Source organism: Carettochelys insculpta, chromosome 4, assembly GCF_033958435.1.
Source record: "Carettochelys insculpta isolate YL-2023 chromosome 4, ASM3395843v1, whole genome shotgun sequence".
Lineage (NCBI taxonomy): Eukaryota > Metazoa > Chordata > Testudines > Carettochelyidae > Carettochelys > Carettochelys insculpta.
In genome coordinates, this window is record NC_134140.1 from 86,428,307 (window position 1) to 86,441,970 (window position 13,664).

The 13,664-nt window shown below is 40.7% G+C and overlaps 1 protein-coding gene across 6 annotated transcripts in view; it reads left to right on the plus strand.

Annotated features, from left to right (window-relative positions):
- Window positions 1-13,664, plus strand: part of SLC10A7 (solute carrier family 10 member 7) — a 194,192-nt gene that overhangs the window by 55,123 nt on the left and 125,405 nt on the right. The gene's annotated exons all lie outside the window — the stretch shown is intronic.

The following is a 13,664-nucleotide window of genomic DNA, read 5'->3' on the forward strand; positions in this document are numbered from 1 at the left end:
GAAATGGAAGAAGTCAAGATTTTCGTAACACTTTTGATTACTAGTTAAATGCATGAAAGCTGTTGAATACAAGAGAAGCAACATCACCATGAGATTATCCACCCCTGATTATACTGGGGTACCACTGAACACCTGTCCATTTTACCAGTCTGGGTTCCAGTATACCGTTTTGCTGAGCCAGACCCCCTCAATCCACCTCCAGTGCGTGCACACACAAGCACAGAGGTTGGGACACACCCAGCTGCAGAAAGACACAGACACTAAAATCAGCACTGCATGGGAAGACTTCAGTTAAGGAACTGCCCAACATTTAATTGCAGGCCTGCCCCCTGAATGTAAACCCAAAAATGCACTGTCTTGCACTGCACAGAGAACCGTACAGCATCAACTAATAAAATTTACTTCCTTCTCCAGTGTGGGGGAAGATACATGCTGGTTTTTGCCACCCAGTTATGAATTCCGCAGGTTGGTTCTAGAGAAAAGCAAAGCAAGCTTATTAACTACAAATGGTAGATTTTTTTAAGTGATTAAAAGAGATCAAAGCAGATTATTCAGCACATAAAACAAATGCAATATAAGCTTAGATACTAAGGAAACAGGTTAGAAGCAGTAATTTTGCTGCCTAAATGTTGGTTTCAAGAGTTGTTGAAGGCAAGTTGCTCTTGTTTGACACTTAAAACTCCAGGTATTTCTCTTGCAGTCCAGACATTATTTTCCAGCTTGGGCTCACTCCTCCCTTGGTCTTTGTTTCTTAGGTGTTTTGAGATGTCATCCTGGGTGGGCAGTCAGTGAAAAATGTCCAAGACTGTCACTTTCCTGCCTTAAATAGGTTTTACATGTGGCGGAAATTTTTTGTTTTCCAGTGTGGTCTCTTCCCCCACTCCCCACAGTGGAAAAATACTGGTATTCTGCCATGGAATCAAGTGCAAGGTGACATAATCACATGACTCAGTAGTGTCCAAGCAGCCACAAGTCAAAGGTTGTTTTCAGCATCCCAGGAAGGTGAGAAATTAGCATTTTCAGAGACCTGTTGTTTTCTAAAGGTCTATTGATTTGTTTCTAGCGAGCCAGCCATACTGATTGCAGTTTGTCTGGTAGGCATTCGTCAGGTCCAAACACTTTTGTAGTACAATGGTAATATCAATATTCCTAACTTCAGAGATGAAAATGATGCACATAGACAAACAGGATAGCCATAACTTTTCCAGTGACTTCTCACATGACCCACCTTGCATAAGAGACATCTTAGTTATGCCATAGTAACAGAGAGTAAGCCGTGCTAGTCTATACACTATCAAAACAAAAAGCAGTCAAGTAGCACTTTAAAGACTAGCAAAATAGTTTATTAGGTGAGCTTTTGTGGGACAGACCCACTTCTTCAAACCATGTGGGTCTGTCCCACGAAAGCTCACCTAATAAACTATTTTGCTAGTCTTTAAAGTGCTGTTTGACTGCTTTTTGTTTTGATAGTTATGCCATATGTATCATGCATGCATTTTTGTGAAATGTAAAATGCAAGTCTACAGAGCCTGCATCCTCAGCACCCTCCTTTATGGCAGCGAGACTTGGACCCTGTATGCCCGTCAGGAAAAGAGGCTGAACGTCTTCCACTTGCGCTGCCTCAGGCGCATCCTTGGAATATCATGGAAGGACAGAGTGACCAACACTGCCGTCCTCGAGCAAGCTGGAATCCCAACCATGCACACCCTCCTCAGACAGCGTCGACTCCGCTGGCTTGGCCACGTCCCCAGGATGAACGATGGAAGGATTCCAAAAGACATCCTGTATGGTGAGCTAGCCTCTGGCAAAAGACCTCCTGGATGCCCCCAGTTGCATTACAAAGATGTCTGCAAGAGAGACCTCAGAGAGGTAGACATTGAGCTGGACAACTGGGAGGATCTAGCAGACGACCGCGGCAGATGGAGGCAGGGGTTACACAAGGGCCTTCAGAAGGGTGAGTTGAAGATCAGACAGCTAGCAGAGGAGAAGCGAGTGCACAGAAAGCACGATAAGGACTTGCCAGACACCCACTACATCTGCAAGAGATGCAGCAAGGACTGTCACTCTTGTGTGTGTCTTTATAGTCACAATAGATGCTGTAAATGAAGTCCTCAATTGAAACTTTAAAGGGCGCGATCCATAGTCTATGCAGACTGAAGGATGCCTACTACTATGGAATGTAATGTCACAGGAGGCAAAAAGAGAAACTGATTGTTGTGTGATGTTGGTGTTTAAATGATCAATTAAGATTTTGAGATCTTGTCTCACTCTGGTGAGGAGGGTGAGGGTTATGTGTAGATGTTGATAATTTTATAAAGAAACACTGGTTCTTATGCGACTGCCCATTGAAGGACAGAGCAGGAGGCAGCGAGTTAGACTTTTCAGCTTCAGAACACTGGTCGTCTGCAACTTGAGCTCCCAATCTTCATGCACATCTCACTTGAGATCAAACATATGACTGGGCTGTTCCTCTGAAAGTTTATGGGAAGGAGAGTCTCAGCTGATGGTCCAGCTGATGCAGGAGCGGAGGCGGGGAGTGAATCGTGCTACAGTTTAGGCTGGTGAGAACCTCTTCTGATCTTGGCAAGGCATCGCATAGCTGCCAATTGGTTGAGTTCCCATACTTAACAGCTTCATATATGCTGCTGCCCCTTGTCCTCTGCCTCTCTTCTGCTTCTAACACCAACTCCACAGTTCTGTATAATGTCTCCTCTTAGGCCAGGACTTGTGAGCATCACATGGCCTCCTGTATATTTTTTAAGTCTTTGAGATATTCATACAAGAATTATTAGCACCACTAAGACATCTACTTTTTGGGCAGAGCTATTCTCCTTCAGAGTCTAGGGATATGAGAGAAGCTGCATTACAAGGAGAAGAATGTGGATGAGAGAACTACTTTTGTGAAGCGACCATTTTTATAAAAGGAGCAGGCGTTCCAGAGTGGAGGAGAGTTTCTTCTACCCCACGTCCCTGGTCAATTACAGTGAACTATGTGGCACTGTTCAGGGAGATTTTTACATTATAAAGAAGAATGAAGGCAAGGCAACTTTAAGATCCATAGGAAAATGACCCTACTATAAAAGGCTACAATGCTAGTAAAATAATGTTCAGTATTCTGGAGTTCCTATATCCAGGCATCTGTCTAACAGTGAGACCACATTAAATATAAATGACTTCATTTAAAAAAAAAAGAGTGGCAATCAGGAGAGCACTGTATACATCTTCACAAGTTCTTAGTGTACTTAATTGAACCAGGTATTGTTCAACTGTTTTCTGGTTTCACTATCTGGGGAAAAACTTCAACAGTGTGCCTACCTTTCTGGATTGATTTCAGTCTCCATTCCTATCACCACTAAAAATGTAAACTCCACAGAGATGCTTTAGATTCACCTAGAAGCACTCAAGCAGCTTATAAGTAGAAAGCTGTAGCCATTTGCTGACTATAGAAGAAGAAGGTAGTTTTCTGCTTTCAGTATTGACAAAGATGTTGGAGAAGTTCAAAGAAGCAGCAGGAAAACTAAACAAATGTTTCCAGGAAGTCAGCCTTCATACCAGTTTTTAATAGAATGGGGTTTTTTGTCCCTATGAATAATATTGTTACTAAAAGGCAGTGATTATTACGTGGAACTTTTGTGTGGGAATCTGTACTAGTTTAAAATCCAAGGTTCATACACAAGTCCCAGGAAACAACTAAGTGGTTAGAAATTGGAGTGTTTTGATTAGAGTTAACTCATGTGAATAACTGAAATTATTTGTGATTTAAAAATTAATAGCAATCGGTTTTAATTGCACTGTCGCATAATAGACTATGAAATGAAATTTATTAAATAATTTTGGATGTTTTCTACATTTCCAAATATGTTGTTCTGAATTGCATCGTAGAATACAAAGTATACAGTGATCTGTTTATATTTTGTTTGAAGGTATTTGCACTGTAAATGATATTTTCAGTTCACTCTATACAAATACTATAGAACAATCTCTTTTGTTTGAAATACTCATTTTTTGTAAAGTGAGATGGTTACACTTTAAGTTCAGCTTACAAGTGTAGATTTTTTTTTAAATAACTGTACTCAAAAACAAAACAATGTAAAGTAGCACCTAGAAGTCCACTCAGTCCTCTTTCTTGGTCAGCCAGTTGCTAAGACAGGAAGTTTGTTTACATTTATGAGAGATATTGCCCAAGTGTTACTGAAAATGTCACCAGAAAGTAACAAGCATTCGCATGGCACTTTTTGTAGCTACCATTGTGTAATGATGTGCCAGATATGCCAAATATTCATGTCCCTTCATACTTCTGCCACCCTTCCAGAGGACGTGATTCCAGGCTGAGGATGCTCGTAAACAAAATAATACTAATTAAATTTGTCGCTCGGCTCCCTGGGGCGGGGGAGAATTATAGGCCTCCAGCTCCATTTTACCTGTGTTCTGCCATATATTTCATATTACAAGTAGTTTTGGATGATGGCTCGGCACACATTGTTAGCTTTTAAGAACACTTTGCAGGTTCGACAGAACACAGAGAAGGTGAGATGCTAGACCCTGGGTTTAAGAATGAGAAGTGCCTTGCAGACTCTGAAAGGGATGAGGTATGCAGCATGCTGTATGGAGTCTTAAAAGAACAAGACTCCAGTGCAGAAACTACAGAATCTGAGCTACCAAAAAAAAAGAAAATCAGCTCTCTGGTGGTGGCATCTGACTCCGATGATGGCAATTCATATGTTTTGGTGTCCAGGGCTTTCGGTTATTGAGCAGAACCTGTCATCAGCATGGACATGTTTCCTCTGCAATGGTGGTTGAAGCATGAAAGGAGATATGAATCTTTACCATATTTAGCACGTCAGTATCTTGCTGTCCTGATTACAACAATGCCATGCAACTGGCTGTTTTCACTTTCAGATGAAATTGTGAAGAAGTGGAATGTAAGCAAATTTTTTGTCTGAGCAAACGGCTGAACAAGAAGTAGGACTAACTGGACTCCTAGGCTCCAAAGTTTCACATTTATGGCTCTGCTTAGCAGCAATACATAGTTTGGTTATGCCCTCCTTTTGTTTTAACACAAACCTTGTTGCTGGAATAGTACAGACTTCTAACGTGCAGTGAGTCTTCAGCATGCAGAGCTTCATACTCTGTGATCAATATCAAAATGTTTCAGAGGATGCTATACTTTGTGTGGCATTCCTACCATGCAGTGCAAATACGCAATATATACTTATTGCCTTCTCATTTTGTTCTGCATCTTTTAGTATTCTCATAAAACTGATCATTATTGAACATGTGTAATCAAAAATGCTGTCACAGGTTTCAGTGCATTCCAGCTGTAAAACCCCATGAGTTGCATGGTTCTGGGTCTAAATATGTAATAGTCCTGTGGCATTTTAAGTTGGTGGGTTGGGGAGACTACAGAGTGTGGTGGGTTTTTTTTTTCATTTTTTTTTTTATTTTTTTCAGGGAAAAAGAGGTAGTACCATTCTTGTATGAAAGTAGGAAGTAATACAATGTTTTTGGCAGATTTGAAACAATAAGTCTCTCTCCCTAATTTTGGGGCTTCATATGAAGTTAGTCTTCATCAAAGCTTGTCTTACTATGGCTAAGTATTTTTACAAGAATTACTATAAAAAATTACATACCTGGGGCAAAATGCTGCCTTTGGGTGCATGTGTGGCTCCCATTGACTTGAATGTGAATTGCATCTGCATCTCCAAGATATAATCTGGCCTTTGTTCATTTTTTTTAAAAAATGTTTAACATTTCAACAGCGTTTGCTTTGCCTTTCTTGTCCATCTGGAGGATTTGTTGAGCAGTTAGCACCGTCTTTTTTTAGTTTTGCCATTTTGTAACTGGATTTTATATGCATTTTAACAGTAATTTAAGAGTCCCTGTATGCATAGGAAGGAATCTGAATATATGTGACTTTTTTTTTAAAGCGGCATCATAACTGGGTTATTCCATCAGTACAATAGAATGATGGGGAGCTGTAGTTGGAACAATATGTAAAAACACAGCTTGTAAAAGATTTCCTTTATTAACTGTCATCATCCACAGAATATATGTTCAAATAAACGCTGTGTAATAACTAAATTTGAGATTAATAGGCCCCTTAAGAAACAGTGAAGTCATTCAGGATAGTCAGTGAGAAATGGGCTGTAAGACTGTAGCATGCACATATTGTCCTGCTTACATGCTCTCTCTGGTGTCATTCCCATTTGTCAATGTCGGCTGGCTCTGTTCTCATTAAAACACTCTTGCACAAAAGCAACTTAATTTTCTTAAGAGGAGAGGACACCTGATTCAATTTAACACCTACAACCTGCAACTCGAACATATATTTTTCTCTGTCTAAATTCTGATGAATAGTTACAAACAGCGACAAATAGGCTAAATGTATCAAGTATGGTTTATATTCTTTTGCAGTAACAGAGCTTTGGCTGACAGCTTTCTGCAACTTTGTATCATTGTATAAGTGGAAACAGTGCTTTACAAGTTAAATTATGGTAATCATAAAGATCAGAGATGTTTTATTTTTAAACAAGGGGTTGAAGTAGGAAGTTAGAACGACATTACCAGCCCATTCAGACCCATCTTGATGCTCTCTTTTATCTGCTGCTTCCACTGCCATATCCTTTCCTTTTTTGCATGTTGCTCCCAATGTGTAAATAAAATTCTACTCTCGAGCTGGGCTATGAACTCCCTATTCTCATCCCATTCAAATCTCTTCTTAAGATTCTCTTCTACGGCAAAGCCTGTAAGAAATGAGTCCATAATATCTATAGTATTGCAGGATGAACGTCTCTCGTCTGGCACCCTTGGGACCTCACTGGTGCCAAGCAAGAATTTGCTAGACCATGGGAGGTTAATATTGTCTAGCAGCATTGCCAATATTTCCACTGCTTACTGGGCTCTTAGAAGACATGGAGGGGTAAATTACAGATGAATAATAGCATAGAACATTGAGGGCCAGGACTGGTAGATGTAAACAAAGTTTATGGGGTCACGGGGAAACTTGGCCACACCCATGATAGTGATTGCCCAGCTAACTAAAATCATGCTGGATTACAGATGTTGCTGGACAAGAGAGTTTTTCAGATTAGAAAGGTTCAACCTGTAATAGAATAGCAAAGATTTCCCAACCATACAAAGTGTACTCCAGCCTCTGCTGAGTACCCACGTATTACTGCTGGTACCTCTTGCCAATCCCACCCTGTCAACCTCTCCTATTGCGTCTCTTGTGTCATGTCTTAAATTAGGGTGTGAGCTCTTTCAAGCTGGGACAATATTTTGCTCTTCATATTGTAAGCCAACTAGTTGTCCACATTTGATTGTTAGAGCTGAATCCCACATGGTTATTGGCCACTTGGACTTCTGAATTTCATAATTTTGCATCTACCTCTTGCTGCTGGATTTTGCTCTTAAAAATCAAAGCTTTTTTTTTTTTTAAGTCCTTTTAGCCCTTTTGATGGCACAAACAGCTTAAAAACGAATAGAGTATAAATGCATGTGGTGATATTTTCCATTAACCTACAAGGATAAAGCAGTAGCACTACTACAGCTGTGACCACCCATCTCCTTTGGGATCTGAATTCTGAAATGAAAGGATGTCAATTTAATGTCAGCACTTTAAACTATTTCATTCCCGAGCCTTACAATCACAACTTAAAGGCATTTGAAGCAGACAGTGAATATGTTGTCCGTGTCATGTGTCTTATAAATGAACCTTGCATCATGCTTCTAAGATTTTAAAAAAGCTTTGTAAACAATGAATGTTGACAACCTACTTGTGAGGCTGTTTTAGCCTTACAGAAGGAGAAATTGAGGCACAAAAAAGGTTAATTTCACAGGGTCCTGCAGGAAGTGTTTGGCTGAGCCAGGAATAAATCTACATCTCAAAACTGCTGCTGTGCAGTGCTTCTTTACTCACTGAATACTTTCATTCATTAGATAATGCTGTTTCAGACATTTTATCTGAGTTTTGCAGTCGGTTGATATTCCATAGAGCTTTCCTCATTTTAAACAAACACAGGTGCTTTATTTTCATTTTAGGATAGCGTTTCAGCACTTTTGTCCTACTGTGTCACTAGGTGGTCAGTAGGTGGCATGTTAACTGGGTTTTAATATGTAACTGCATTTAATTACACTTTAAAACAATTGATTGAATTGTACCTGTTTGTTTGTTTGTTTGTTGTTTTTTTTTAAATCACGCTGGTTTAAAACATTTTCATTTTGGAGCTAATCCTGCAAACTCTTATTCAGGAGTGTAGTGCTTGCCCAGGTAAGTACAGGAGTGGAAAGTAACTAAGTAGAAATACTTAAGCTGTTCAAGTACAGTTTTCTGGTATTCATACTTTACTCAGGTAATTTTATTTTTGTGATATTTCGACTTTTACTCAAGTTGGTTTTTAAGAAAATATTGTACTTTTTACTCCACTACCATGTCCAGAAGCATTTAGTTACTGCTTTCATCACCCTTCTGCACGGGTTCCAAACCTATGGGTCAAGACTCAGAAACATGGGTCACAATTAGATTTGGTAAGGGTCGCTGGCTTGGTTGCTTCAAGCTGCATGTGGCTCTTAAAGGAGCCATTTGCGGCTCTGCTGCCACTCACTTCTCCAGCTCCCAGTCGCTGCCCTGTCTTGCTGTGCTGAAATGAAACTCAATTTAATTGGTTTAATGGCTGGCTGCCAGCCCTTATACTAATTAAACTGAGTTGTATTGCAGAGTGGCAAGGCAGGGAACTGCTCGTGTTGCAGGTAGGGGAATGGAATAGAATGGCTGTGGGGAGCCGCATAGAGGAGGTAGCAGCAGGGCTCAGCAGCAGCCTGTGGACCTTGTGAGGGAGCTGGGGGGGGTGCGGGGGCAAGAGGGATTTAAACTGGGGGTGGGGGGTTGTTCCCACCACCACCGGACAACCTCCCCCCCACCAGCTGGGTTTTGAATTGCCTTGGGTCACAAAGTCTTTCTCAATTGTCAAAGTGGGTCCCATCTTGAAAAGTTTGGGAACCACTGCCTTACTGACACTTGCAGAAGTCAGCATTCTAATTGGCTTAAGCACAGCCACATGTGTGAAGCATTCAGTTGTCAAAGCAGCCCCAGTCCCAGTGCACCTTCTAGTAATTTGACTCCTGTATTTAATTCGGTCGCTCTTTAGCTTTGTAAATGGAGTCTGCGACTATACATAAATGTATAGAGTGTGAGTGTGTGTATCGCTTTCCCTCTCTCTCTCTCTCTCTCTCACACACACACACACACACACACACACACACACACACACACACACACACACACACACACACACACACACACACACACACAATATGTATGTGTTGGGTGCATAATTGTTTGGATAACTGTTGAGAGTAGTTATTAATGGTTCACAGTCACGCCGGAAGGGAATAACAAGTGAGGTTCCACAGGGGTCAGTTTAGGGGGTCAGTTGTGTTCAGTATCTTCATAGATGCTTTAGATCATGGCATAGAGAGTACGCATATCAAATTTGCAGATGATACCAAGTTAGGAGGAGTTGCAAGTGCTTTGGAGGATAGGGTCAAAATTCAAAATGATGGGGAGAAATGGTCTGAGGCAAATAGGATGAGGTTCAGTAAGGACAAATGCAAAGTACTGCATTTCAGGAGGAACAACCAGTTTCACACATACAAAATGGGAAGGGAGCTAGGGCCATAGTGGACCACAAGCCAAGTATGTGAGTCAGCAGTGTGACACTGTTGCGGGGTGAGGGAGGTGGAGCAAATATGCTTCTGGGGTGCATTAACGGGAATGTAATTAGCAAGATAGGAGAAGTAATTCTTTTGTTCTACCCTGCACTGGTTAGGGCTCAGTTGGAATACTGTGTCCAGTTCTGAGCACCACATTTTAAGAGAAGGTCCGGAAAAGAGCACCTTAAATGATTAAAGGTCTAGAAAATACGACCTAAGAGAGAAGATTAAAAGAATGGGGTTGGTTAATTTGGAAGAGTGAAGGGTGAGAGGGACATAATGGCAGCTTTCAAGCATCTGAAAAGGTGTTACAAAGGGGGAGAAAAACTGTGCTTCTTAATCTCTGATGTTAGGACAAGAAGCAATGGACTTAAATTGCAGCAGTGGAGGTTTAGGATGGACATTAGGCAAAATGAAGTGATTTAAATACTGGAATACATTGCTTAGGGTTGTTGTAGGATCTCTATTATTGGAGATATTTAAGAACAGGTTGGCTGATTTCTAAGAGGGATGATAGAAATGGTGGCTCATCCTTTCATGAGGGCAGGGGCTTTGACTCAGTGGCTTCTTCCAGTCCTGTCCAGTTCTAATCTTGCATGGTACACACTTGAATCTATCCCCTATGTGTACACACACACACACACACACACACGTGTGTGTGTGTGTGTGTGTGCATGAAAAATGATTCCCTGTGATAACTTGGGTGGTTAACCATAATAGGATGGCTACTTTTTACTTCTGGATACTTCAGTACAATTAAGATGGAATGCTTTTGTACTTTTACTCGAAGGATACTTTGACTTAATTAAATTTTTTCCAGAGTTGCAGTATTTTTATTCACAACTTTTTTTTGTGTACTTTTTCCACCACTGGGTAAGTAATTGTAGTGTTTTCACTGTGGAAACCATTAATATATGCTTCACCACCCCCCTCCCCGCCCCCCCCACCAGAACTGTGTAGTTTAAACACAACATTGAAAATAGTAAATCTTTAAGCTTTTTATTTTTAAATGTCAGTGTGGGGGTTGCTGCAGAATTGAACTTAACAGTATGAGTCCTTGATAGTTTGTAGCACACCCACTTCATTATCTTTGAATAGGATATACGTCATCACTGTAGAAATGATCGTGTCAGTTTCTAAATACTTTGCATCAGTCATAACCTTGTTGGTGCAGTGTCTGTTTCTGTGTTCAAGTAATAGATTTGTAGTCAAAGTGGTTCCCATTCGAAAGTGTACATTAACTTACGTCCAGCAGTGCACTTGCCTAGTATACATTGCAAGTCAATGGGAGTAGAAAGCCCATGTACCTTATGTGAATTTGAAAAGATCACTTTTAATCTAGCCAGCATGAAAATATTTCCAATGTAGTGATGTGCTGCTGCACTTACATAAGAGACTTCCTCGAAAGTTCTCTTTTCTTGGTGATACAGCCTTTAAGACAAAACCGAACACACGTGGGTGAGTTTCATACTCTTCTCCTCTCGCCCCAAATCCTTCAGTCCTTCAACTCCCGCATCTCCTGACTATATTTTCTTTTTCCTGTTTCTCCATGGAGATTCCTCTGGAGGCTTGCTAGCCTGGCAGGTGTTCCATGTACCATTGCATCTGGCATATAAGGGTGTGTTGCTGGAAGAAGTGGCTGCAGTCAGGTCATGCTGTGGCCATTGCCTGTGCAGCAGGTGGTTGGATGCAGAGTCAGTCATCTTTGTGATTTGTTCAGAGTTCAGTTGTGGAATATGTTCCTTATTGGTTCTGGAATTGTGTGTCTCTTTCCCTGCGGGGTATGAATAGTCAGGTCAGGAGACTTGATTAAGCTGGGGAGCAGGTTTTCCTTGAGTCATGATGGAGGTTTTGGAATGGAAAGCGTGATCCAAGGGTTGCTTCTGGAAGTGGTCCTTCAAGTTCTGGGAGAGGCAGAGCAGGTACTCATGGACATAAAAGTGGGCAGCAGGACTCCCACTCCATATTGTAGTAAGTTGCTTCCAGCTCATGTTACCCTAATGTGTTGTGGGAGTTCCCAGCAGCAGAGTTTGATTTCTTGTGGGTGATGCCATAGGGGTATTTCTCATGTACCTGCTACTGTGGCTTTGTAGGCTCACCCGCAAGGTAGCGCTTACGCAGGTGAGCAGAGTCTGGTCCATGTCTAGCTATAGTGTGTCCTGCAGTGGAGCTGCCCTTAGCATTTTGGGCTGGGCAGGTTTTTTTTGGTTCATGATCCCTCCATTGAGGGTTGGGCCAGCCTGTGGATTCGGGAGATGGGTACTGAAGTTATTGTTTGAAATACTCACTTTTTGTAAAGTGAAGTGGTTACACTTCAAGTGTGTATGGTGGAGGGAGGTGGATGGAGCATTGTTTCCTTTCAGCCTTCTTATGCAGAACCGGTGCCCCGCTGTTTCTTCCTTTCATATCTGGCAGTTTACAATAGTTTATATTTTGAAGTCTCATTTTGCAAGAAAAGGGGCTAGAAGTTTGCATTTTGTTTAAAGAAAAACAGATGAAAGCTGCGATTCTTCTCAATAGGTTCAGAGGCTAAATATACCAAAAGCAGACTCCCAGATCAAATACGTACAGTCAGTGGCACATTTTATAAGAAATACTGAAGAGATTTGATAAAGCTTAGTTCTTGATACAGGGATAATGGGAGTTAGAGGGATTCTAAGCCAAAGATATCTAAAATCTTGTCAGTGATTATGATGTGTGTGCATTGCGCATGTAATTTATGTCTTTTCATATGAAACGATCTTTCACAAAGTTTCAAAACGTAAGAGAGAGAGAGAGCTGTGCTAGTCTATATACTATCAAAACAAAAAAGCAGTCAAGTAGCATTTTAAAGACTAGCAAAATAACCCTTCAAAACATAGGTTAAGAAGCATGATTTAATCTTCACGGTCTGAAGAATCAGTAGCAAGCAGTGTTCATTCTTGCTTTCACTGTGATCTCTGTAGTAAAAGCCATTTGGACTTATGCCTCCTTTTTATGTTTAAAAGAGGAATGCTGATGAGGAAGAGGTGTTAAACTACGATGCTGTAGTTTGCAACTGTCAACTGTAATGTTTTATTTAGATGTGTCTATACATATGTTCCCTCGACAACATGCAGTGCCATATGCCATTGTCCTTGTTAGTACGCAAGTAAGCAAAGGTTTTTCTCAGTCTGTGCTTGTTTTTGTGTTTGGGCCACCAAGGAGCTATGGTCCAGTGCCATCTTTTATTGATAAGGCCAGCAGAGGAGGAATCTAATGAAATTATCAAAGCTTTGAATTAATTATGAACTTGAATAAGAAAGCTAAGCTCTCTAGAGCCAAAGATCTCATTAACCATTCACTCTCAGTGCATCCTGTTATGGAGCAGAAGGCAGGTTCAGCTACAGCTCTTAGCTTGGATTTGGACTTCATTCAAACTTGCTAAAGTCAATAGAATTCACTTATTATTAGGGCTAAAAAAAGTCTGTGTTGATTAATTTGACTCTGTTCTAGAATCTTCATATAATGTTAGGGTCTCCCCCCCATCCCTTACCCTTACAACTTGCCTCATGGCTTTTCCTCGTCGGACTGGGTGCCATGCAAGAATGTTTTTTCTCCTGTGTTGGTAATTGTGGAAGCTTTTATGATTTAAATTTTAACTTCATGGAACGTAGTGATTTTTGTGGTTAAGAGCAAATACTGGCATCTTATGTTTCCTGGATATTTAGGTAAGCAAAAAGGCTTCAGTGTTGTTTAATTTCTTACTTATAAAGACTGTTAAGTTATAGGTAATGCTTGGACATTTTGGCCTCCAAGTTAACTGTATTATTCTGATTTTATTACATTGGTTTCTATTTGCAATTTATTAGTCAATTTATAGAAACGTCTGAGTCTGGTAAGTGATTGTTTATAGCCAAAGTTAGTTGCCCAATTAAGACGTTATGTTGAAAAATTAGTAAGGGTATATTGAAATTGACTGTCTTAGTCCAACA